Genomic DNA, 27,495 nt, shown 5'->3' with positions numbered 1-27,495 from the left:
CAGGGAGAGGGTTGGAGTCAGTAGCCTGGGGACAGAGGCCAGGATTTTTCACCTGAATTCCTCCCCCATCCAGCAAGGCAGGTTTTCCTGCAGTGGAGGCAACTCCAAGAGTTGATCCTTGAGGGATACCAGAAATAACGGTGTGGAAGTGGGAAGGCAAGCCATTGCAAGTGAATAGATGGATGGGGCAGCACGGTGGCACAGTGGTTAGCACTGCTGCCACACAGCACCAGAGATCCAGGTTCAATTCCAGCTTAGTCGCCATTTGTGCGGAGCTTGCATGTTCTCCCTGTCTCTGGGTGGGTTTCCTCCAGGAGCTCCAGTTTCCTCCCACAGTCTTCTCTGTTCCGAAGAAAACAATCGAAGCTTATCCGGTCCCTCCTATAGTCCAAAGATGTGTGGGTTAGGTGGATTGGCCATGCTGTATTGACCCTAATATCAAAGGGATTAGCAGGGTAAATGTGTGGGGTTACGGGAATGGGGGTTGGTTGGGATTGTGGTTGGTACAGACTCAAATGGCCTCCTTCTGTGCTATAGAGATTCCATGATTTTATGATAAGAGTGGACAACAGAAAAATATCAGAGGGGAATGCTAACTCCAATCATACTAAAGGTTACAGACAGATTGAGAAGGATGAAACAGAATCAGTTGTCTCACTCACATCACATGTCAGTAGTGATAGTGATAAGAGTCGTTCTGATACTGTGGCAGGGGTGAAAACTTGATTAGATTCAAGCATAGAGTTTGGGAAAGGTAGACACACAGATTTGACAGGTGGACAACACATTCAAAGGCTTTGCCGAGAGAAGGGAAATTGAAGATCATGTGATAGTTTGCAAGGACAGTGGGCTGAATATTTTTCTTTCTTGAGAGAGGGGTGATGACTGAAGATTTAGAGAAGAAAGCTGCAACACCTGATGAGGGAGAACTGTTAACAGTACATAGGGACCGGGGGAGGGAAGTAGGGCAGTGTAGTGGGAATAGAATTGAGAGAGGAGCAGGTGGATCTCAGGGACAAGGTGGGATCTTCACTGGATATTTGTCCTAGTGGGCTGGTGGAATGAAGGGAGGTGGGAAAGAAGCTGACGGGATTGCCTCAATCCTAGTAGTTCATGATACTTATAAATAATTATTTCATAAGTTGCTGTCCTCAGCCCTCAGAGCTGGTTGAGCTCAGGCTTGTGGCCTGTCAGTGCCTTGTCCCCCTTAGAATAAATAAATTTCACCCTGGGCCATTGATTCAGAGCAGAAGCCGCTTCATGTCAAGTGTAATCAATGTCCTGCATCCTCACTCATCCCTGCTTCTACCACCTATTGGCATTCATTGTTCTCCTATTACACCTCTGGCTGAAGATGTCAGTTCCCACCCATCATTCTGCAGCGATTGATCCAAAACGTTTGCCCAAAAACCTTCCCGGAATCGATAGCCTGCATCAAGCCAGGACCACATCAGGCTCTTCTCCAAAAAGCAGTCAATTGTGGTTTAGGATATATAGATCATTAATCTTATTCATCTGCATATATGTTGAAGCCTTCGACCGATTGCTGTCAACTCATTTTAACTGTTAGCGCAGAAATCTCAGTGCCAAGGCAGTATATTTGTACCACAGCAGGAATTGTCCATTTTATGTGATGAAGAGCAATGGGCAGAATCATCCCCCCTGCCCCCCCGGCACTGCCACCCCACTCACTGCTATCTCCCTCCCCCAGTGACCACTGGGGGCATCATAGGGATTCTCACAGTAGCTTCATCGCTGTGTTAATGTAAGCCTGCTTGTAATACCAATAAATAAACTTAAAAACGAATAAATAAACATTTAAAACTTTTAAACTTTTAAACTGTAATCTCATGGCATTCGAGCCAATCATGTGGGATATGAAAAATCTGTTTGCCCAGAGTACATAGAACATTACAGCACAGCACAGGCCCTTCGGCCCTCGATGTTGCACCGACCAGTGGAACCAATCTAATGACCCTCTAACCTAAACTATTCCAATGTTATCCATATGCCTATCCACTGACCATTTGAATGCTCTTAAAGTTGGCAAGTCCACAACTGCTGCAGGCAGGGCATTCCACACCTTTACTACCCTCTGAGTAAAGAAGGTAAAGAGTAAAGAGGGTAGTAAAGAGTAGGAATAGACAGTGGGAGTTTACAGTCCCGACCGTTATGATGAAATAAAGGTGGGTCGCCATTCCGACCAAATGTCATTAGGAAACCCAACACAAGTAAGCCCCTGACTAGAATTCCCATCCTCCCCACCTCCCATTGAAAGGAAACAAATCGATGTTCAAATTTAATTAGCTTCCCACTATGTGGGGTCTGTTAAAATTGCAATATAGGAAATAGGAACAGGAGTAGGCCATTCTGCCCTTCAAGCCTGCTGTTCATTATGATCATGATCGGTATGAACAACTGAACAAATACTTTGGATCTGACTTCACTAAGGAGGGCATAAATAACCTTGCAGAAATACCAAGAGACAGAGGGTCTCATATGAAGGAGGAATTAAAGGAAATCCTGATTAGTCAGGAAATTGACTTGGGGAAATTGCTGGGATTCATTAAGTCCCCAGGGCCTGATACTCTGTATCCCAGAGTATTCAAGGAAGTGGCCCTCAAATTAATGCACTAATTTGTGATCATATTCTAGCATTCTATGGACTCTGGAAGAGTTCTAGTGGCTTGAAGGGTAACTAATGTAACCCCACTTTTTAAAAAAGCAAGGATGGAGAAAATCAGAAATTATAGACTGGTTAGCCTGACATCGGTGATGGGGAAAATGCTGGAGTCAATTATTAAGGATGCAATAACTGAGCATTTGGAAAACGGTGACAGGATTGGTCCAAGTCAACATGGATTCATGGATAAAAGGAAATCATGCTTGACAAATCTTCTGGAATTTTTTGCGGAAGTGACCAGTAGAGTGGACAAGGGAGAACCAGTGGTCGTTGTGTATCTGGATTTTCAAAGTCCAACACAAAAGATTAGTGAGCAAAATCAAAGCTCAAGTTATTGGAGGTAATGTATTGATGTGGATAGACAACTGATCGGCAGATAGGAAGCAGAGAGTGGGAATAAAAGAGACCTTTTAAGATGGAAGGCAGTGACTAATGGGGTACCACAGGATTCAGTGCTGAGACCCCAGCTATTCAGAATATACATTAATGGTTTGGATGAAGGAACTGAATGCAATATCTCTAAAATTTCAGATGACACTATGCTTTGTGGCAGTGTGTGCGGTGAGGTGGATGCTAAGAGGCTGCAGGATGAGTTGGACAATGAGTGGGCAAATATTTGGCAAATGCAATATAATGTGGATAAATGTGAGATTATCCTCTTGGTGGCAAAAACAGGAAGGAAGATCAGAAAGAATGAGGCAACCAGAACTGTGCCCAGTTCTGGTCGCCTCATTACAGGAAGGATGTGGAAGCCATTGAAAGTGTGCAGATGAGATTTACAAGGATGTTATCTAGATTGGGTGGCATGCCTTATGAGGATAGGTTGAGAGAGCTTGATCTTTTCTCCTTAGGATGAGAAGGGACCTGATAGACATGTATAAGATGATGAGAAGTATCGATCAGAGGCTTTTCCCCAGGGCTGAATTGGCTGCCACAAGAGGACACAGGTTTAAGGTGCTGGGGAGTAGGTACAGAAGGGATGTCAGGGGTATGTTTTCCACTCAGAGGGTGGTGGGTGCGTGGAATCAGCTGCCATCGGTGGTGGTGGAGGCAAATTTGATAGGATCTTTTAAGAGACTTCTGGATGAGTACATGGGTCTTAATAGGATTGAGAGTTATCGGTAAGCCTAGTAGGTAGAGATAGGATCGGTGTGACTTGTGGGCCGAAGGGCCTGTTTGTGTTGTAGTTTTTCTATGATTCTAAGATTATTATCTGAATGGTGGTAGTTTAAGAAAAGCGAATGTGCAATGTTAACTGGGTGCCATCGTGGAACAGTCGCTGAAGGTTGGCATGCAGGTACAGCGGGTGGTGAGGAAAGCTAATGGCATTTGGCCTTCATAGCAAGAGGATTTGAGTATAGGAGTAGGGATTTGTTGTTGGAGTTATACAGGGCCTTGGTGAGGCCACACACCATGAGAATTGTGTACGGTTTTGGTCTTCTAATCTGAGGAAGGACATTCTTGCATTGAGGAAGTCCAGCGAAGGTTCACCACACTGATTCCTGGAATAGTAGGACTGACAGATAAAGAGAGACTGGATTGATTGGGCTTGTACTCACTGGAATTTAGAACAATGAGAGGGGATCTCACAGAAACATATAAAATCCTGATTGGACTGGACAGGCTAGATGTGGAAAGAATGTTCCCGATGATGGGGAGGTCTAGGAATAGAAGGTCACAGTCTAAGAACAAGGAGTAAGCCATTCAGGACTGAGATGAGGAAGAACTTTTTCACTCAAAGAGTTGTGAACCTGTGGAATTCTCTACCACAGAAAGCTGTTGGGGCCAGTTCGTTAAGTATGTTCAAGAAGGAGTTGGTTGTGGCCCTTGTGGCTAAAGGGACCAAGGGGTATGGCGAGAAATTGGGAGTGGGATACTGAAAGTGCATGATCAGCCATGATCATATTGAATAATGGTGCAGGCTCGAGGGGCTGAATAGCCTACTCCTGCACCTATTTTCTATGTTTTCTACGACTGTTCCTCTATCTCAAAGCCATACGCCTGCTTTCTCCCCTTTCTAGAGTCCAAAAATATTTCAGGAACACATTGGTCTCCACAGATTGTAGAGGATTCCATATGTTCACCACCCACAAGAAATTTCAGTCCTAAATGGCCTGCCCCATACTTTGAAACAGTGACCTCTTGTTCGAGCGCCTCCAGTTAAAGGACACAATATTATTGCATCCAGTCTGTCCAGCCCTGTCAGCATGTTGTACGTTTCAATGAGATCCCTTCTCATTCTTCTAAATTCCAGTGAATAGAGGCCTAGTTGACCCAATCGGTCCTCAGAAAACAAACCTGTCAGTGCAGGAATCAGCCAGGTGAACCTTCACTGCACTCCCTCTATGCCAAGTACATCTTTTCTTAGATAAGGAGTCTACAACTGTACTCCCGGCGTGGTCTCACCAAGGCCCTGTGCAGCTGGAGTAAGACATCTGGTATGCAATTCCTCTTGCAATGAAGGCCAACACATTATTTCCCTTCTTTACCATTTGTTGCACCTGTGTGATCACCCGTTGATGTCAGAGTTTGGATAATATTCCTTTCCTCATGACTAACACAGAAATTAAAAAGGGAAAAAGAAATGAGATGACCTGCCCAATTGCTTTGCTCCAAGTTGAAAATTTTAGCAGACAGTGGCATAGTAGTGACGTCAGGAGATTAGTAATCCAGAGACCTAGTCTCTGAGGACATGGGTTCAAATCCCATCGAGACATATTGGTTAGCACTGCTGCTTCACAGTGCCAGGGACCCAGGTTCAAATCCCGTCTTGGAGGTGGGGGTGGGGATAGAGGTGCGGGAGTGCAGGGGTGGCCGGACTGAGGGGAAAGTGAGTGGGCTTCAGTCAGGCCCATGTTTTCGGGATAAATTTTGGAGGCCACCACAGTGGCTGCTGGGTGCAGAGGCAGAGCATTTAACACTTCAGTGTTCTAAGATTTCGCCCAAGTTATAATGAAAGGCTCTCTAGCCCTCATCCCACATATTCCCCCATGGCCCATTCATGTCACCTCATGCTCCACCAACCCCCTATGTCTGCTCATGCCCTCTATGCCAAGATGTCTCCTTGCAAAGAACCCCAATAGTCCTTCATGTTTCCATGCCAAGTGATGACACTTCCAAGCCCATTCACCCAATATAGATGCATTAGTAACAGCAGGATTTGCGAGGTAAATGCTTTAAAAACATTCATCTCTTGATAGCTTTCCTCTTCCTTAAATAACTTCGCTTTTTACTGCAACCCAATAAAATTGTCAACTTCTTTAGTCTAACGATAGCAGAAATGGTGAGCACTTGAACTATTTTGTCTTGTGGAAGTAAATGGTGTGAAATTGATAGCATAGATCAGAGAGCCAGAGCTCTCAGTCAAACTGGAGCTCAGGTGTTTCAATGAGATAATGGATTTCTCCAAGAGCACTCAATGAAAGGGTGAGTGGGAGGATGTATCATGGCAAGGGGAGAAAAGGAATCATCGGGATTTGGAGGGGTATGCGATTGAAATAAAAATACAGGGAAAAAAACCCAGCAAGTCTGGTAGCATCAGCACAGAGAGGAACAGAGTTAATGTTTTGAATCTGTATGACTCTTCTTCAGAGCATGTTCCGTTTTGAACTTGCCTTTCGAAGGCTTCTCTCATGGAGTTCAGAGCAGCTCTGAGCTACCATTAGCCACAGCTCTTTGAAAATCTGGTTCCACTCCTCAAAGACTGCAGGAAACTAAGACATACCTATCCCTGCAATGGATCTGGCCAGCTCTGGAGAGCAGGATGCTGTCTTGTGACCTTATCCTTGTGAGCACCCTTAAAAAGGTGCTCCTGAAAATCAGGAATTCCGGGAATGGGGTCAGCAATCTGGCATCGGAGCAGAGTCAACATTTTTAAAGGACTGCTCAGTCAGCCCCACTTGGTAAAAATCCATCCCCATGTTCCCAGTAGTTGTACTAGTTAAACTCTGTGGTTGGAATGTTACGGCCATTCACTCGGTTTCTGCTATCAACATATTAAAGGACTGAATGGCTGACAATTTTATTGGGTTGTAGTTAACAAGCAGATCTATTTAGGAAAGTGAAAAGTCTTTAATGCATTTCAGGAGAAAATCCCAGCACTCAATTCATTTGTACAGCAGAGAGTGGGTGAATGGGTGTAGGAATGCTGTAACTTGGGATGGGAACATAAGGGGCCATGGGGGTTCTCTGGAGGGACGTCATGAAGGGAATAAGCAGCCATTGGGGTGGATGGGCGCATGAGGTGGCATGAATGGGCCATGGGGAATGTGTGGGGGTGAGGTGGGGAGGTGAATGTGTGGGGAACAGGGTCTTCCATTGTAACTGGATGAAATTTTTACAGCTCGCTGGAGTGAAGGGAGATTTGGCTGGGTGCCAAATTCTCCAACCTTGCTGCAGCGGGAGCATGGCGGGAATGGCTGGTAAGTTCACCCCCTGTATGTTTAAGAATAAGCTCAGCTGCCATTGTGCCTGTGTCGGTAACCATGATCTACTGCAGCAGGGAAGTGCAAAGTTAATATCTGACCAAAATAATCTCAGTAAGGTTAAGCATTAAATATGTTGCCTATTCAGTCCCTAGGCTATGGGTCATGGATTGTGAATTCCAGATTGCTTTCTGTCGCTCATGCACAAATATTATGTTAGGTGGGGCCAAGGATAAGTTCAGTAGGGCCTAACACATAGGAATCCCGATGTTGCCTTCAGAACGGAGATTTAGATGGGTTATTAGTGTGTTTGCTATGGTGCACAAATCATCACGGCCATAAACCAATGTTCAGGGAGAAGGTAAGGAAGAAAGATAAAACATATTGTCAACAAACACATTAACAAAGTGTTTATTTAGTCTGAAAACATTTATTGCCTTGGATGCTCTGGGATTCCGAGCATCTCTCTCTTAATTAGATTGCGTGGAAGCTTATAAAAAGGGTTCAGCTTCTTTGGGAACTAGAGTAGAACCTTGATAGCAAAACAATGGCTTGTCTCTGCCTCAGATACTTTCCCCTTTGTTATGTCCCTTTATCTGCATTGCTGCAATGCAGCCAGGAGAATAGCAGACAGCAGAGTAAATTAAAACTTCTTAATTTTTCAGGGAGGAATAAACCATAGCGAAAAAAAAAAAGAACAATTAAGGAGCTTATGCTTCCCTTTGAAGATGGTTTCTGACAGGACATATCCTTGAAGTTCATCCAAAATGGCCTCCGCTGGGTGAAGGGGCAGAGGAAGTTCACACCTGACTGAGGCAAAACTTTACACCAAACAAGGAATTGCATTGGCGTCTAATGGGAAAAGATTTGAAAAGCTATTACAATTTTAATTCTTTATGATAGTTTGAAATTAAGTTAAGAAACAGTTATTAAATTGTCCATTTAATATAAGACTCAGCTCGTGGCAAGGCTATATTATCTGCACTCTAAATCCGCACCATTTCTTTTCCCCTCCCTCCATTCTATTATTCACGTTGATTCATTTTGTCTCCGTTAGTTCAATAGAAATTAAAATGCATAAGCACAAACCCCACAAGCTCTTACAAAAGATAATTTATCCATTAAAATTCCTAATTTACATACATTTGCTTCAATCAGCCTGTCAGGTTTTAATTACATTCTGCCCCATTAAATACATTAACTCGGATTCCAAAATTACTTATTATTATCAGTTTGTCGCAGTCTTATTTGAGCTTGATTGTTACACACTTCAACTTCAATTCTCTCAACTCATTATTCTCTCATTCTCTTCTCTTTTTATCCAGGCAAATGGATACACAAACTTACACGCATACACACACATGCACATATGAACACAAACAGAGGTAAACACAGAGAGGCACACGGACATACACACGCACACAGACACACACACGCATACACACATATACGCAGATATGCACACGCACACACACACGCATACACACATATACGCAGATATGCACACGCACACACACATGCATACACACATATACGCAGATATGCACACGCACACACACACACACACACACGCACACAGACAGAAGTGAATGTACTACTGTCACTCAATGGAAATTGGATTCCATTCTCCAAAATTGACCATAGTGAATGCATAGGCTAAAGGAGACAAGTGCACGGCGAGTACGGCACGAAAATGTCTTTGGGAGTTAAAAATTGGATGAGAACCAAACTCGCTCTTAAGTAAAAGAGTTCATCGTCATTTGGCACTGGAGTCAAATTGGCAGCATACTTGACTTCGGAATAGATTGCAGAGATTTCCCCGTCGCCTAGCAATGGAGACACTTACAGATGACTCCACTCTGACCTGTTATTTGTAATTGGAGCTGTGACCGGGTGTCACCCAGAACTGATGTATCTCTGCCACCGCTTCAGGTTGATTGTCTCGGTTGGGTTTTATCCAGTCCCTCAGTCAGTCTCTCTCAGTTACTTGGATTCATAGTTCTTTTACTCTTGTAGTGTTAGGAACAGAATGTATTTGCGGTTTGTTTTTTGCTGCCTGTAATCAGTATTGCTTTGTATGGAAAGAGGGGCATATTTTTGTAATCTTGTGAGTGTGTATTCCAATTAGGTAATCCAGCAGCAAGCTTTTATGAGTTTAAAATAACAAAGGCTTTTGTTTCTCACACAATTATCAGAATTAAGGCAACATCACTACGGGCCTGATTTTACTATTTTCATTCTAAGTGCCGATACTGGGCGTAGTACAGATCCCACTCAGAAATCCACTTTCTGGTGCCCCCATACGCTCTCAGCCATCTCCAGTCTGATTCACACTCTGGGCAGGGCTTAGAACTGCCTGAACGATTGGAGCTCTGAACTGCGCATGTACACATAGAAAAATATTTGAAAAAGCGCACCCGTGTCAGATCGCTCCCAAGCTGCAGAAAGCGGAGAAAGCGACCCAGGAGCGAAAAGCAGGATAGATGTATCTCGGGGGCAGGGTGGGGCAGATCGATCTCTAGGGTTGGCAGATGAATGTCTGGTGGGGGGCAGGGGGGTCCACTGCCACTCTGCAGGCGATCGGTGGGGGCGGGGGGGGCAGGGTGACAATTGGTCTAGGTAGTGGTGGGGGGTTGGATAAAGGGGCAGTGATGAGTGTGGGTCATGGGGGGAGGATAAGGGGGCACACCAGAGATCCATCTGCACCCTCCCTCCCCCACCAGAGGTCCATCTGCCTCCTCCACCGGCGATCCATCTGATCTCACTCCCCTCCACCCCCCAACCAGAGAATGATCTGACCTTACTCCCCCCACAACCAGAGAATGATCTGACCTTACTCCCCCCACAACCAGAGAATGATCTGACCTTACTCCCCCCACAACCAGAGAATGATCTGACCTTACTCCCCCCACAACCAGAGAATGATCTGACCTTACTCCCCCCACAACCAGAGAATGATCTGACCTTACTCCCCCCACAACCAGAGAATGATCTGACCTTACTCCCCCCACAACCAGAGAATGATCTGACCTTACTCCCCCCACAACCAGAGAATGATCTGACCTTACTCCCCCCACAACCAGAGAATGATCTGACCTTACTCCCCCCACAACCAGAGAATGATCTGACCTTACTCCCCCCACAACCAGAGAATGATCTGACCTGCCCCACCACTGATCTGAGTCAGAGAACAGTTGGAAACACTGAATGCACTCTTCAGAGGCTGGACCACCCGACTCAGACTTTTATTTAGCAGATCCTTAACGGCGCGGTGCCTGATCAGCGAGCACGGCAGATAGAGTTGGGCAGGCAGTCCATTAATTCAATTTAAATGGAACGGATCCATGCCATTCGCGGGTCTCGGGAAAGTGTCGATCGGCTCGGACTCAGTTGCAGATCGCGATAAAGGCCTCACACCCAATTTTACCACGATTTTGCGCCTGAAAACTGGAGCAAATTGTTTGTAAAATTGGGCCCTACATCTCACAAACGCACACACATACACACACACAGACACATGCACACACACGCGCACACGCACACACACAGATACGCACGCACACATGCGCACACACACATACATATGCGCACACAAAGATATATTGCAGTTGAAGGTAGTGCACTGTTAAAATTTACAATTAATTCTGTCTCTGAAGTGCAAAGTCCTGTCTTTCATATGGCAAGTCTGTGGTTTCCTTAATGGGTTCATGATAACTGAAAGTTGAAGTGAGGATCTTATAAAGCAAAGGGCTCACAGCAGGTTGTGAAGTTTTTTTCCAGCAAATTATTGTAGATTATAGAATTATAGAATCCCTACAGTGCAGAAGGAGCTCATTCAGTCCATCAGGTCTACACCAACAACAATCGCACTCAGGCCCAAAGCCTGCAATGCCATATATTTACCCCAGTTAACCCCTCTATCCTATGTATCCTGAAACACTAAGGGTAATTTAGCATGGCCAATGCACCTAAACCGCACATCTTTGGATTGTGGGAGGAAATCAGAGCACCTGGAGGAAACCCACGCAGACATGGGGAGAACATGCAAATTCTGCACAGGCAGTCACCTACAGCTGGAATTGAACCTGGATCTCTGGCGCTATGAGGCAGCAGTTCTAACCAACGTGCCAGCGTTAATATCTGGGAGGTTTGTTCTCAGGTGAACTTTGAAACTGAAAGAGATTAAATCAGTGGTGCTGAACCTGTGGCCTGGGGGCCACTTAAAGCCCATCAGCATTCTAAGGCTGGCCAACAAGACATTTTGTTGATTGTTATCCATTCAGAGAGTTGCCACATCTGCTGGTTTCTATATCCACGGTTTTTGTTCCTGCTGGTATGCCTGAAGTAGTACACACGTAAAGCAAAGGCACGTGAAATGAGACGTGTGCTGATTCACTGTGAGAGACATGTGCTCCATCTGCCATCCAATCAAATGCCAATATTTCTTTATTAACATAAAAGCAAATGACTACGGATGCTGGAATCTGAAACAGGAACAGAAAATGGTGGAAAATCTCAGCAGGTCTGAAAAGTATTACCTACCTTTGTTCTGCCATTCCCACATTCTGATTTCTTCACGGCCGCTATTAGCACCATTCCTAGCCATGATCATCACCATTTACATTTCCTTTGTCTTTTTGTCTATGACGTCTTTGTCGACCCAGACCCTCACCCACCCTGACAATGTAAATCTCGTCCTATTTTCTTTGTCTTCAGTTCTGATGAAGGGTCATCCAGATTCAAAACATCTGCTCCCTTCTCTCTCCAAGAATGAGACCTACTGAGATTTTCCAGCATTTTCTATTTTTGTTGTAAATACTTATTTTGCTTTTACCACTTGAAGTTGCTGACAGTTCTACTAACATAGCAATGATTAAACATTTTCTATAATGTTTGAAGTATTTGGCAGATGTTAAATGTATTTAATCTTATTCAAGGGTCATGATGAATATGCCCAATTTCAATCTTCACAGAATCCTACAGTGCAGAAGGAGGCCATTTGGCCCATTGAGTCTGCACTGAGCACAATCCCACCCAGGTCCTATCCCCATAACTCCATAACCCCATGCAGTTACTCTAGCTAGTCCCCCTGACACTGAGAGTCAGTTTAACATGGCTAATCCACCTAACCCGCACATTTTTGGAATGTGGGAGGAAACCCACACAAACATGGGGAGAATGTGCAAACTCCACACAGAAAGTGACCCGAGACCGGAATTGAACCTGGGTCTCTGGCGCTGTGAGGCAGCAGTGCTAACCATTGTGCCACCGTGCCACCCATTCTTGCGCTCCACTGAGATGAAAGAGGGCCACTCATGCGGTCCATTCACTAGCCTAGGTTGTCCATCACTGGGTTAAGTACTTTGGCTCCTTGATGACTTGCAGTTAGTATCAGATTCTGTTTCTCAAACTGGATGCTATCATTTGGTTCTAATGAAAATGTCACGGTCTGGTGCAGTTTCTGAAACTCGTTCTGACAACATGATTGTTCAGTTAGTCTTGTTTGGATGAGGAAGGTTATTGTGATACATTTGGGAAGCAGGCTGTAGGCATTGAGTTTTGATCTTTCCTGTTGTTCAGCATGAAACTGGCAATCTGGAAACTTCTTACTCTTCTGTTGTTGGTCCATCCTTAAACAATGAGATACATGTAATGTATAAATGGCCGTGAGCTGCCTTCACCCATGTTCACATTTAGTTCGGTATTCCCCAGAGACTTGATAGGTTCTGCAGACCAAATGCCCAAAAGTCACACGATTTGGATGGCACGGCGGTGAGCACTGTTGCCTCACAGCGACAGGGACCTGGGTTCGACTCCTGACTTGGGTCACTGCCTGTGTGGAGGTTGCATGTTCTCCACTTGTCTGTGTGGATATCCTCCCAGGTGCGCCTGTCTCCTCCAACAGTACAAAGACATGCTGGTTAGGTTGTTTGGCTATGGTAAATTGCCCTTTAATGTCAGGGGGACTGGCAGGTAAATACATGGGGTTAGGGGGATAGCACCTGGGTGGGATTGTTGTCGGTGCAGGCTTGATGGGCCAAAAGGTCTCTTTCTGCACTGTCGGGATTCTATGACACTGTGGTTCTACGATTTGCGACATCTTGTTTTGCGTCCAATTTTTAAGAAGCATTTACTGAAAATTTATAACATGATATGCACGTCAGGACAGGATGCCAGATTTATCCATAAATTTTCAGAATTTAAGGCTCCTATTTATTCGCAGGTCCAAGTCGCTGAACCTATAATAATGTCTCATGTGCCTCTGTCGCTCTCCTGTCTCTCCTTCACTGCGTTTTCCTCGATCTCCTTTCTACCCTGATTTTATTTCTATAAAGCCCTGAGCCTTTGTTTTAATTTTGAAGCTTTACTCAGGTATTCACTTGGGGATTTTGGGCAGAACATGCACCTTTTCAAATTTCTCCCTTTCCTCAGTTGCAAGGGATAATTCATTTCGGACACCGTTTCAGTCAGTTCGTGTCTCATCCATTTGAGGGCTTCAGAAGCTCTCAAGCTGACCAGCTGTGGGGAGAATCACACGCAGAACAACTGAAAAACAAGTTCCGGAATCAATCAAGGATTTTTTTTGCTTTTGTTTTAAATTTCCAGCACTCTGAAGTTTCTTTTGTCTTTGTACAAGTGGCAATGTATGAGGAATGGTAATATGTGATTAGACTAGTAATCCAAGGGCCTAGATTAATGATGCCAGAGACATGAGTTCAGATTCCACGCTGGCAACTGGGGAATTTAAAATCAATTAAAAGCTAATGTAAGTAATGGTGGCTCCAAAGCTACCAGGTTGCTGTCAAAACCTGTCTGATTCATTGATGTCCTTTAGGTAAGGAAATCTGCTGTCCTTTATCCCAGTCTAGTCAATCTGTGACTCCAGATCCACAGTAATGCAATTGACTCTTATTTGTCCTCTGAAATGGCCAAGCAAACCCTGCCATTGCATTTGAGAGAGTGGCTCGCATCCCTTTTTCCAAAGTTAATAAATACTGGTTTTGCCTGCAATGCACGTCTAATGAATTAATATATTCTAGCCCGTGTTAGCATTTCCAATCAAGGTGGCACAGTGGTTAGCACTGCTATCTCAGAACACCAGGAATCCGGGTTTAATTCCTGTCTCGGGTCACTGTGTGTGTGTGTGTGTGGTGTTTACACATTCTCCCTGTGTCTGTGTGGGTTTCCTCCACATGCTCTGGTTTCTTCCTACAGTCCAAAGATGCACTGGTTAGATGGATTGGCCATGCTAAATTGCCCCTCAGTGTCAGGGGGATTAGTAGGGTAAATGTTTTGGATTACGGGGATAGAGCCTGGGTGGGATTGTTGTTGGTGCAGACTGATGGACTGAATAGCCTCCTTCTGCACTGCAGGGATTCTTCTATTATTCATCCGTGGGGTATGGGTATCACTAGCTGATCAAGATTTATTGCCCATCCCTAGTTACCCGAGGGCAATTAAGAGTCAACCACATTGCTATGGCTCTGAAGTCAACTGTAGGCCAGACCAGGTAAGGATGGCAGATTTCCTTCCCTAAAGGACATAGGTGAACCAGAGGGGTTTTTCCAACAATCGACAATGGTTTCAGTAGATTCTTAATTCCCAGATACTTTTTTTAATTGAATTCAAATTCCACCATGCTCCATGGCGAGATTCGAACCATGATCCTCCAGGCCATTAGCTGAGTTTCTGGATTAATAGTCCAGCGATAATACCATTAGGCCATTGCTGCCCAAATGATCCAATTCTAAAGGAATGTATAGTTGACAAATGTATGTACAAGAATCCAACTCATAACACAACATTGCTGTTAGTAAACAGGACATATTTTTATTTGGGTCCCACGTCCCACGAACCTCTCAATCTTGATCCTGTGTCATGTTGGTGTGGGACGCGCAATGTGATTGTAAAAAATTGTCCATCGGTGGCCAATCAATGCTCTTCCCAAGACTGCAAGGAACTACAAAAGATTGTGAATGTAGCCCAATCTTCCCTCCCATCAAACCACACACAAACCAGCCTCCCATCCATTGAGTCTGTCCACACATCCTGCTGCCTTGGCAAAGCAGCCAGCACAATTAAAGACCCCACGCATCCCTGACATTCTCTCTTCCACCTTCTTCCATCAGGAAAGCGATACAAAAATCTGAGGTCACGCACCAACTGATTCAAAAACAGCTTCTTCCCTGCTGCTGGACCTACCTCGCGTTAAATCGATCTTTTTCTACACTCTAGCTATGACTGTAACACTACCTTCTGCACTCTCTTGTTTCCTTCTCTATGAATAGTATGCTTTGTCTGTATGGCGCACAAGAAACAGTACTTTTCACTGTATGTTAATACATGTGACAGCAATAAATCAAATTGGATCAATCGGGGAGTGCACACACCATCCATTTAAGGAGGAAGGTGGACCCCAAAGCAGGAAGTTGCCGCTGACTGCGGCTGTGGGCTGATGGCCATTGCAAATGCAGGGGGGGACCCCTAGCAGGTTAGAGAGTGGAACTTCCCATCAACAACGTCCATCTCCCTGCACCTCCCCAACCCTGTCAACCCAAGCCTCTTTCATTCCCATATTTTGGTCACCACTGACCACCAAGTAGGCATATAACAACGTTAAAGAACAACAAAGAACAAAGAAAATTACAGCACAGGAACAGGCCCTTTGGCCCTCCAAGCCTGCACTGACCATAATGCCCGACTGAACTAAAACCCTCTACTCTTCCAGGAACCATATCCCTCTATTCCCATCCTATTCATGTATTTGTCAAGGTGCCCCTCAAAAGTCACTATCGTATCTGCTTCCATTACCTTTCCCGGCAACGAGTTCCAGGTACACAACACCCTCTGTTAAAAAAACTTGCCTTTTACGTCTCCTTTAAATCTTGCCCCTCGCACCTTAAACCAATGCCCCCGATTAATTGGTTCTTCCACCCTGGGAAAAAGCTTCTGACTATCCATTCTGTCCATGCCCCTCATAATCTTGTAGACTTCTATCAGTTCTCTCCTCAACCTCCGTCGCTCCAGTGAGAACAAACCAAGTTTCTCCAATCTGTCCTCATAGCTAATGCCCTCCATACCAGGCAACTTCCCAGTAAATCTTTTCTGTACCCACTCCAAAGCCTCCACACCCTTCTGGTAGTGTGGCAACCAGAATTGAACACTATATTCCAAGTAAAGTTTATTTATTAGTAACACTGCAATGTACTTACTATGAAAATCTCCTCATCCTTAATCAACTCTAAGGACCCTACTTGTTATCTGTTACTAATGAATGGGTAGCTTTCACACCATCCCCTCCATCCTCCTCCTCACTCAAACCCTTGAAAATGGCCCATAGATGGCCACATGCTGAACTGCCATGCGCTCTCTGAACCCAGCCTTCTCTCCTCTCATTGGTTTCTCCTGAGGAATCGGAAATTCTCTCTCTGGTATTTTCCCTGGCACTATTAAAAGGGAATGACACAAATTTGAATGTTTCTGATGCTCTTGTTCTTGATGCTTTTAACCCACTACACAGTGGCGTATCAGTTAGCACTGCTGCCTCACAGCACCAGCGGCCAGGGTTCAATTCCCGGCTTGGCTCACTGTTTGTGCAGAGGCTGCACATTCCTCCCGTGTCTGCGTGGGTTTCCTCCGGGTGCTCCTGTTTCCTCCCACAGACCAAAAGACGTGATGGTTAGGTGCGTTGGCCATGCTAAATTCTCCCTCTGTGTACCTGAACAGGTGCCGGAATGTGGCAACTAGGGGATTTTCACAGTAATTTGATTGCAGTGTTAACGTAAGCCACATTTCACTTATTTTTTCTCTCGTCAGGATCTGGTCCCTAGGTTCCTGAGTCACGGTATCGAAATGAAGACATTCATTATGAGAAGTGTTGTCTTTCTACCGAGCCTAGTAAAATTGTACTGACAATCATTGCTGCTTCTATTTTAACTTTACTAATGCGATGTTATTATCACTACAGGAATATATTAGCATTCATTTGGGTGAAATCTCAGAGGACTTTTAGGATCTAGAAACAACACACTGTTAAAATTTCTCTAACATGATTACTTTGCATTATAGCACTGCTGTAAAGAAATGCAGTGATAATAAAGATGCGAGTGTTAATGAATCGTGCGATCAATCAGTAGAATAAATGTGGAACTCTCTCCCCGTACGGTCCTTGTTGCTGAACAATAAAATACTTACCAGTTAAAGGGATGACAGCAGCGATGAGAATTGTCAAAGGCTAAAGGTTATTTGTTAGTCACAAGGTTTACATTAACACTGCAATGAAGTTACTGTGAAATTCCCCTACTCGTCACACTTCAGCGCCTGTTCGGGTCAATGCACCTAACCAGTCAGTCTTTCAGGCTGTGGGAGGAAACTGGAGCACCCGGTGGAAACCCATGCAGACACGGGGAGAATGTGTAAACTCCACACAGACAGTGACCCAAGCCAGGAATCGAACCCAGGTCCCTGTGAGGCAGTAGTGCTAACCACTCGTTCACCAGTTGGTGAACACTTAACTGCAAACACCAGGGGCATCTTAGATTTGAATTTCCATCAGCCTTGAGGTAGCAGACTTCAGCCGGAACATAGCGAGCGCCAGTGGTGGCAGCATTTCTACAGAAGTATTCAAGAATATATTATCCACATTGACACATTCAGTGCTTTACTGAAGGATTGCAATGCTGTTTGTCAGCGGAGACACAAAGCTAGTCTTACACCTCAGATGGGTGTAAAAGATCCCAATGCCATTCAAAAAGAAAGGAGGGGGGTTCTTCTTGTAGGATAAAGGATTAGCTGTTCTGATATGCCAATGCATGTTTTAATGTAGCCAAAGATATTGTTGGAAGCTGCAATAATGTAACCAATGGTAACATACATACTGTGGGGACCAGCTGAACAGCTGACCCAGTAGACAATGTACCCAATGGCAAAATAATGTGATATAAATAGAAAACAGATGGGGATTGTCGATAGTTTGTGTGGTCCAGGGTGTGGCCTGAGTGTTGATGTAATGAAGTTTCTTTATTTAACCTTTCTCTTTGATTTATTTTATGTAGTTAGTTATTTTATTCCTTGCAAATGAACTATCTTTACTGCCGGATGGACAATGCATGATGAAGATGATGATATATCACAAAAATCAGCCAGTCTGTTAGACTGTTGATTAGACTGTTCCCCATGTTTGGGAACATGCCTACGAGCAACATGCCTACTCTGCTTAGAAGTTAGTTAAATGTCAAGCAGATATCAGTAGGACTGCAGTCGGTTTACTTACCAAATTCCACGCCTAGGCTCCAAGACAGAAGGACCCTATCTGAACATGGTGGGAATAACAGAAGCACCATTTCCTCTGGTATTGAGCAGCATCAGGTCATCATGCTAAAGAGCAAACCCTTCAAGTTAGTTATATTCGTCATGCAGCAGGTCCCAGTAGTAGACGATATTCTCTTAAGGAAGGGGTGCAGGTGTCCACCTTGGACTTTGAGACCATTCTCAAAGCTTTGGACATACATTTTGGGCGGAAGCCCAGTATCGAGCAAATGCTTTAGTTCGCTGCATCGGGCCGAATTATGATCACCCAATCGGACTATAATCTGACCCGGCCCCAAGTCCTCTCGTGACAGTGTTGACTGGGTGGGCCCACGGGCAGTGGCGCCACCTCCAGGCAAGTGAGCCAGGCTGGACAAAGGGGCATGAAAGAAAAGCCAACATAGATGGCAGGGCTGCCCAGCAGGAGATGTGGAATACTCCTCATATAGCAAAACCAGGCATTTCATGCGTTTCTCCAAATCCAACAATTTAAAATCGAAGAGAAAGCACATTTCACCCAGGAAAAGGAAGGTCAAGAATAAGGTGAAGTTCTAGCATTCCTAAGAGAAGTTCATGGCCTGAATTACTCAGTTACAATCCACATTCAAGGCTTCAATGCCACCTATAAAATAAATATTGGAGCTGTTGTTAACACATTAGCAGTTGATCTCGACTGGCTTTAGCCAGTGGCACTTCGCCTATTGTATCTCAATTTACAAGGTCCACCTGGCATGAACCTTTCAAAGGCAGGATTGTTTTTCTTCTTTGCTAAAAGGGGCAACAAGCCATCAATTCTCTGTGTTCTTCACAATTGATGCACGTGGTGGCAATGTTGGTATACTTCAAGGAAAGAAAACAGATGCTGTCCACATTTGAATGCCTCATTTTCTTTCATGCAACAATTTTCAAACTTTTATTTAAAACCAATGGAAGTCCAGCCTGTGGTAGCATGGCCCCTTTAAGGAGATGTCCCCTGGGTGTCACATGATTAGGCTAGACCCTATGGAGTGTCGAGGTGGGAAGCTGAGCCAATCGGGAGCAAGAACGCGTCTCCCAGTTTGGGGAGCATCCTGAGTTGGAGCTAGGAAAGAGCGTTGTATAGTCAAATAGTTATTCTGTTTGACCCTAGTGGAATAAATACTTATTCTTTCATTGCCAATGAAGCCTTTTGTTATTGAAATCACACTGAGTCACCCTTGACATATTCCACTGGCGACGAGGAAAATCTTTTGACGTCCTTGGGGATTGCAATGCACAGCAAGAGGGGAAGAGGCTGGAGCATCAAAATATGAAGAAGCAAGGTACAGGCACATATTAAAATGCCTCTGATCGGGAAAATAGAACAATTTGACACCGAATTAGAAAACTGGGGATATTAAATTGAAAGGCTGTATTGCTGTTTTGTAGCAAATAAAATAACAACTGAAGAAAAGCAAAAGGTTATTCTGCTCACAGACTTACAACATAATCAGAAGTTTAACACCTTCTGATATTCCAGACATAAATGGGGGAGTTTTCCTGTCCTACCCACCATGCGAATTGTGGTGGGTGGGTGGGTGGATAGATCGATCATGGAAAGGTCTGTTGACCTTGGGTAGAATTTTCTGGTTTTTGGACAAGTGCAGCCAGAAAATCCAACCCCAATCCTTCTGGCTGGATAGTTAAGTTGGTTAAAAATCCCTGACACCTAATCATTATGTTGAGGAATGAATTTCATTCAGCAGTCTGGGAGACAGTCTCAAGCCAGTGGCCAGGCTGGGAGGGTTAGCAGACCATTACAAATTTGGAACCTTGACAAAGGGTCGTCTGGACTCAAAACATCAGCTCTTTTCTCTCCTTACAGATGCTGCCAGACCTGCTGAGATTTTCCAGCATTTTCTCTTTTGCTTTCAGGTTCCAGCGTTTGCAGTAATTTGCTTTTATTGCAAATTTGGCCCAGCTTTAGGAGACATATTAAGGGGTCATTTTGTCTGTAGTATAAAACGTCTAAGAATACAAAAGAAGTTACTGGCTGAGAGCGAAATCTCTTTAGTGAAATTAAATGATGTCAAGTTGCTATCCCTTAAAATTATATTATAACAGGCAAAAAGGCTGTTCCTGGAAGCTTTTACAGAGTCAAGTCTGTAATCATTGTGTCTTAGCTTGGTCAGGATCCATAGAGACTGTTAGAGTTAAAGCTGTTGACAAGCTCTACATTTATTAATCATTCTTCTAACTATATGCAGGACAAGATTTAGCACCTGAGCTGGCCCAGGTAACTGAATGAGCTGAGCAGTGTGTAAGCAAGCTGCATGGTGTGCCAAACGAGGTGAACCGTTTGTTGAGGCAAATGGCTATTTTGAAGAACAACCCAAAGTGCGTGTGCAGCAGAGCCCGAGAAAAGGAATACAGCAACAAGGGCAGATGTTTGTTTTCAATGTGGGGGAGAACACTCCTAAGAATCTTGCGCTTTAGATATAGCAAAAAAAGGTCACTTACAAGTGCAGTGCAGAGCGAAGGTGTCAGGGCAGAATATGCAAAAAGAAAACCCACAACAGCTTGTTTAATTCCTTGAAGAAGAACTGGATGGGGAACACAACAATAGACCCGAATAATTTACCCTAACCCAATCCAATTGGGTAAAATGCCCACCATAGAGACAGACTTGATAGTAAATGGCAGACCTCTTAAAATGGAAGTTGACACAGGGCTGAGGCTACACCCATAGGGGAGCAGGTATTCTGTTACCTTCGAAAAGGCCTCAGAGTTTTGAATTTGATCGAGTCAGGAGCCATACTGTCTACACAAGATACATTGCAGATCTTAGGGGCAGCAACAGTCACAGTCTCCTTCATGAATCATGATGTGGAGGCGCCAGTGTTGGACTGGGTGGAAGTTTTATAAGGTTTATTTGGAATCACGAGCTTCCAGAGTGCTGCTCCTTCATCACTCACCTGATGAAGGAGCAGTGCTCCAAGAACATAATGATTCCAAATAAACCTGTTGGACTTTAACCTGGCATTGTGAGACTTCTTACTGTCTTACAAGAATCAAATGGCACAGTTACCTGTCTTGGTAAATAAAGGTCAATGACTTTATTTAATGGGGTGTAATTGGCTCAAGCAGATTAAACTGAATTGGTTAAAGATATTAAATCTGCGAGATAGAGCTTTCCAGAGATGCTGTGTAATTATCCAAAGGTCTTCCAAAATGAACCAAGATGCATCAGGGGACCTATAGCCAAAATTTACCTGAATCCAAAGGCAACACCTACATTTTTCAGCACTTGCCCATTACCTTATATACTTCATCATATAAGTTGCAACTGAGCTCTTGAGATTGGAAGATTTGGATATCATAAAGTCCGTTCAATTCTCAGAATGGGCAGCATTCAGAGTCTCTATCTTAAAACCGGATCGGACTGTAAACACTTGTTAATCATCAATAAAGGAGCTCAGATATTTAGGTACCCTATTCCTCAAACTTATGACTTCTATGATAAACTGGCTGGAGGGTTAAAATACACCAAGTTAGGTCTCAGTCACACCTACCAGCAACTGGAATTAAATGAAGACTCAGAGATTAGTCACCATCAATACTCACAAAGGTTTATAAAAATATACATCCCTACCTTTCAGACTCTCATCTATGTCAATGTACGATGGAGAGTTTATTACAAGGCATCCCTTTGATGACCTAATTGCAGCAATCTCACCTGAAGAACACAGATAAAACAGATGAAGTTTTGCGACAGGTTAAAGAAATGGATGTTAGGCTGAAACTGGAGAAATATACTTTCCAGGCAGACAAGGAAGACAAAGTACAAGCCCTAAAAGAGGTTCCACAGTCAAAAAATGCCTGAGTTAAAGTCATTTCTCAAAATGATAAATGATTATGGTGAATTTTTACCAATTGGATCTACCACCCTAGCCCCACTCCACCAAGTGTTAAAGAAACATCGATGCTGGAGGTGGGACAAAACTAAAAAGAGGCATTCGCAAAAAGCAAACAGGCCTCTGCAGTCATTGGCATTATTGGCTCACTACGATCCAACCAAGCCCTTGTTTGTAAGCTGTAATGCATCACCATATGGAGTGGGAACATTGTTGTCCCTCAGAATGCCTGATGGAGCAGAAAGGCCAATTGCCTTTGCCTCAAGACTGTTGTCAGATGTGGAATAATAGTCATAGAGGTCCACATCACTGAAAAGGCACTTTTTCAGCCTCCTCTGCTTCCAGGATAACAACCCCAGTCCATTCAATCTCTCTTCATAACTAAAACTCTCCAGCCTGGGTAACATCCTGGTAAATCTCTGCTGCATCCTTTCTTGTGCTATCACATCCCTCCTATAATGTGGATTCCAGAACTGCAGGCAATACTCTAACTATGGCCTAACCAAAGTTTTACATAGTTCCAGCATAGCCTCTCTGTTCTTAAATGGCTTGGCTAACAAAGGCAAGACTACCATATACTTTCTTAACCACTTTATCCACTCATCTTACAACCTAAGGGACCGGTGTTCATTCACACCAAGGTCTCTCTGATTCCTGGTGCTTCTCCAGATCCTACTGTTCATCATGTATTCACTTGTCTTGCCCAAGTGTATCACCACACACATATCAGATTGAATTCCATTTGCCACTTATCAGCCTACCTGGGCGATCACATATGCAGTCAAAAAGTTCCATCAGTACAATTAGGGTCACTATTTCACAATAGTTTAGGACTACAAGTCATTGCTGGGTTTATTCAGAGAAGATAAGCTAGTGCCATTGTTTCAGCAAGAGTGCAGAGGTGGACTCTCTAATTGGCTGCGAACAATCATACCTCCTTGCTGGTCTCAACAAAGTAAATAAGGATGTGGACAGAAAGAGACCCAGTATTATTGAACATTAAGAAGATGGTGGTGATAACAGAAGCTTTAGTCGTTTAAGCCTTACTAAGAAAGGAGAATGGAGGTAACCTGTGAAGATGAGGTATTGTTGAGGAGGGGGCTAGGGTTATATTCCTGCCTCAAGGGAGATGACTTTTGTTACACAAATTACACAAGTCACATCCAGAACCGAGCAGGCTGGAAGCACTGACCAGAAATTGTGTTTGGTGGCCAGGTATTGATAAAGAAATTGGAAAAATGTTTAATCAATTCTCCAAGTTGTGAAACTCAACTGGCCTTGCTGATGCTGGCTAATATGCATCCTTGGGAGTGGCCAGGTAGACCCAGGGCAAGAATACATCTCAACTTTATCGGATCATTTATGGGCCATATGGTTGCAATTGGATGTACCCTTGAAATAGCTGGGTGTCCACTTGAAAAAGTCCACAATGACAAGTTGAGAAAGTTTTTTTTTGCCATTCATGGCTTCCAGGAGCTCTTACTGTCAGACAATAACACAACCTTCACAGCAAAAGGAGTTTCAAAAATCTGTCACATCAAATGTTATTCACCATGATAGGTCAGCACCTTGTCACCCTGTTTTACCTGGTTGGCAGAACATGCTGTCCAAACATTCAAGGCCTCAGTGACAAAACAATTCACTATGCCTCTACCCTTACATATAGCCAGCTTTCTGTTGTCTTGCAACACCTTGCCCATGTGTGACCAAAGGGGGTATCACACCAGCCAAGCTACTGATGGGATATCATTTAAGGACATTTAATTTGTCAGGGAGGGTGGTGTAGTAAGTCTTTGGAGGCATAAGAAATAGGAGCAGGAGTAGGCCATCTAGCCCTTCAAGCTGCCCCACCATTCAATAAGACCATGGCTGATCTGAAGTGGATCAGTTCCACTTTCCCACCATAACCCTTAATTCCCTTGCCTATCAGAAACCTATCTACCCATGACTTAAACATATTCAGCAAGGTAGCCTCCACCACTTCAACAGGCAGAATTCCAGAGATTCACCACCCTTTGAGTGAAGAAGTTCCTCCTCAACTCTGTTCTAAACTGCTCCCCCCCACCACTTTGAGGCTGTGCCCTCCAGTTCTGTTCTCCTTTCTAAGCAGGAAGAATCTCTCTACCTCTACCCTATCTAGCCCCTTCATTATCTTGTAAGTCTCTATAAGATTCCCCCCGAGCCTTTTAAACTCTAACAAGTACAGACCCAGTCTATTCAATCTCTCTTTATAACCTAACCCCCTCATCTCCAGTATCAGCCTGATGAACCTGCTCTGTACTCCCTCCAAGGCCAATATATCCTTTCACAAATGCAGGACCAAAACAGCACACAGTACTCCAGTTGCAGCTTCACCAGTGCCCTGTACAGTTGCAGCAAGACCTCCCCGCTTTTATATTCTACCCTCCTCACTATAAAGGCAGAAGTACCTTCACCAAAATCCCTGTATTTACAAACTCTAACAGCAGTCTATCTCCAGTGTACTGGAGGGACTGACACTGCTGGTTAAATATAAGGCAAAGACTCCCTGATTGGCCCATCAATTGGATCCTTAATCATGGAATTCACACTCCAATTGGCCAACCTCAATGGCTTGATTGAAATCATTACTGGTGGGGACTCGGCAAGTTTCTCAAAGAACATTGTGACTCGAGGAAGAATGGCAGAGATTTCCAAGTTGAGGATTTAGTCATGGTCAGAAAGTTTGCAGTAGGACCGACACGCCTATAGTTTCCTGACGTTTCTTTGCTAACCTTCTGAAACAAAGGAACAGCATTAGCCACCCTCCAGTCTTCTAGAATTTCATCAGTGGAAAGAGCTGAAGTAAATATCTCTGCAAGGGTCTATAATTTCTCCCCTCATCTCCCACAAGATCTGAGGATGCACTTGGTCAGGTCCAGGGGATTTACCCACCTGAATGCACTTTAAAGCTGCAAATACCTCCTCCACAGTAATATGCATGTTGCCTAAGACATCACCACTTGTTTCCCTTATTTCTTAAGCACCCATGATTTTCTCCTCAGTAAACACAGAGGAGAAATATTCATTAAAAATCTCACCCATCTCCAGTGGCTCCACACACAGACAGCCATGCTAATCTTTAAGGAGATTTATTCTTTCCCAAGCCATCTTTTTATCTTAATGGTACTTCCCAATTACTTCCTGATATCTAGTATGTATCTCATGGGCAACATCACTAAAATAAATGATTACTATTTGTCTATAAGAACATAAGCAATCAGAACAGCAGTTGCCATTTGGCCCCTCGAGCCTGCTCTCTCATTTGATAATTTGATGGTATATTTGATCTTGACCCCAACTCTACATTCCAGCCTCTTGCCATAGCCCTCCACTCCCCAACAGTTCAAGAATATTAGCTGCTCATTCCCTAAATTACAACAGTGACAAAAGCTCATTGAATCCCAACAGTGCAGAAGGAGACCATTCAGCCCATCAAGTATGCACCGATTCTGTGACAGAGAATCCCACCCAGTTCCTCCCTTCTCTCCTATCCCAGTAATCCCATGGCTAATCCAACTAACCTGCAATGAAGTTACTGTGAAAATCCCCTAGTCGCCACGCTCCGGCACCTGTTCGGGTACACTGAGGGAGAATTTAGCACGGCCAATCAACCTAACACCCACATCTTTGGAATGTGGGAGAAAACCAGAGCACCCAGAGAAAACCCATGCAGACACGGGAAGAACATGCAGACTCTGCATAGACAGTGACCCAAGCCTGAATTGAACCTGAGTCCCTGGCGTTGTGAGGCAGCATAGCTAGCCACTGTGCCGAAAGCATTTAACAGGCTGTTAAGTACTTTGCAACATGGTGAGGTAATGAAGTATACTATGAATGAAAGTCTTTCTATGTGGAGCAGTTCAGAGCTTTGATGGTTAATTTGACTAAACTACTATCTATAAGCATAATACTAACTACCCATCAATGGGGTCATTCACAACCAGCAGGAACTTAAAGTACCCGGTAGTGCATTAGATCTATTGCTGTTAATATGCTATTTTAGCAAGTGTTAATGAGCAATCTGACCTTTGTTAATTATTCCCTCGCAACTTTACTGTTGAATGTTTTCAAGAATAAATGGATTTTAATCAGAAATGTTTGTGTTCACCCCAATGAATCACGTTAATGTCATTAACTGTAATACCATCATCTGTAGAGAGCAATCATTTGCGGTGGCTTTGCACAAGGGGTTTCAACATCAAACACAGTCTTCAGGTGAACTCGAGTGGTGATACTGAGCTATTTTGCTACATTTTATGTCTAAGGTGGGGTTGCCTTAGTTTCTAATTATTAATGTCACAAGTGGGTTTACATTAACACTGGAGATTTTCACTAACTTCATTGCAGTGTTAATGTAAGCCTACCTGTGACACTAATAAATAAACTTTAAACTTTAAAAAACACTAAACTGTAATGAAATTACTGTGAAAACCCCCTACAAGACATTCATAAGACTACACGTGGCATACTGTGTACAATTCTGGTCACCCTATTATAGAAAGGATATTATTAAACTAGAAAGAGTGCAGAAAAGGTTTACTCGGATGCTACCAGGACTTGATGGATTGAGTTATAAGGAGAGGCTGAATAGACTGGGACTTTTTCCTCCGGATCATAGGAGGCTGAGGGGTTACTTTATAGAATATAAGGTAACCCATAAAATAATGAGGGGCATAGACAAGGTAGATAGACAATATCTTTTCCCAAAGGTAGGGGAGTCTAAAACTCGAGGGCATAGATTTAAGGTGAGAGGGGAGAGATACAAAAGATCCAGAGGGCTAATTTTTTCACACAGGGGGGATTGAGTGTCTGGAACAAGCTGCCGGAGGTAGTGGTGGAGGTGGGCACAATTTTATCTTTTAAAAAGCATTTAGGTAGACATGAGTATGATGGATATAGAGGGATATGGGCCAAATGCAGGCAACTGGGATTAGCTTAGGGGTTTAAAAAAAGGGAGGCATGGACAAGTTGGGCTGAAGGGCCTGCTTCCATGCCGTAAACCTCTGTGGCTCTATGACTGTGACCCAAGCTTGAATTAAAACCGGGTCCCTGGCGCTGAGAGGCGCAGTGTGAACCACTGTGCCACCGTGTCACCATGAGAGGCAGTGTTTTGATACAAGAGTCAATTTGTTTGGCAAATGTGCAGCAGATGTTAAGAATGAAGGCAATAATTGGTTTTAGCTAAGGA

Source organism: Carcharhinus amblyrhynchos, chromosome 15 (assembly GCF_965287045.1).
Source record: "Carcharhinus amblyrhynchos chromosome 15, sCarAmb.v2.hapA, whole genome shotgun sequence".
In the NCBI taxonomy this organism is placed as follows: domain Eukaryota; kingdom Metazoa; phylum Chordata; class Chondrichthyes; order Carcharhiniformes; family Carcharhinidae; genus Carcharhinus; species Carcharhinus amblyrhynchos.
Note: the sequence above shows the minus strand (reverse complement) of the source record.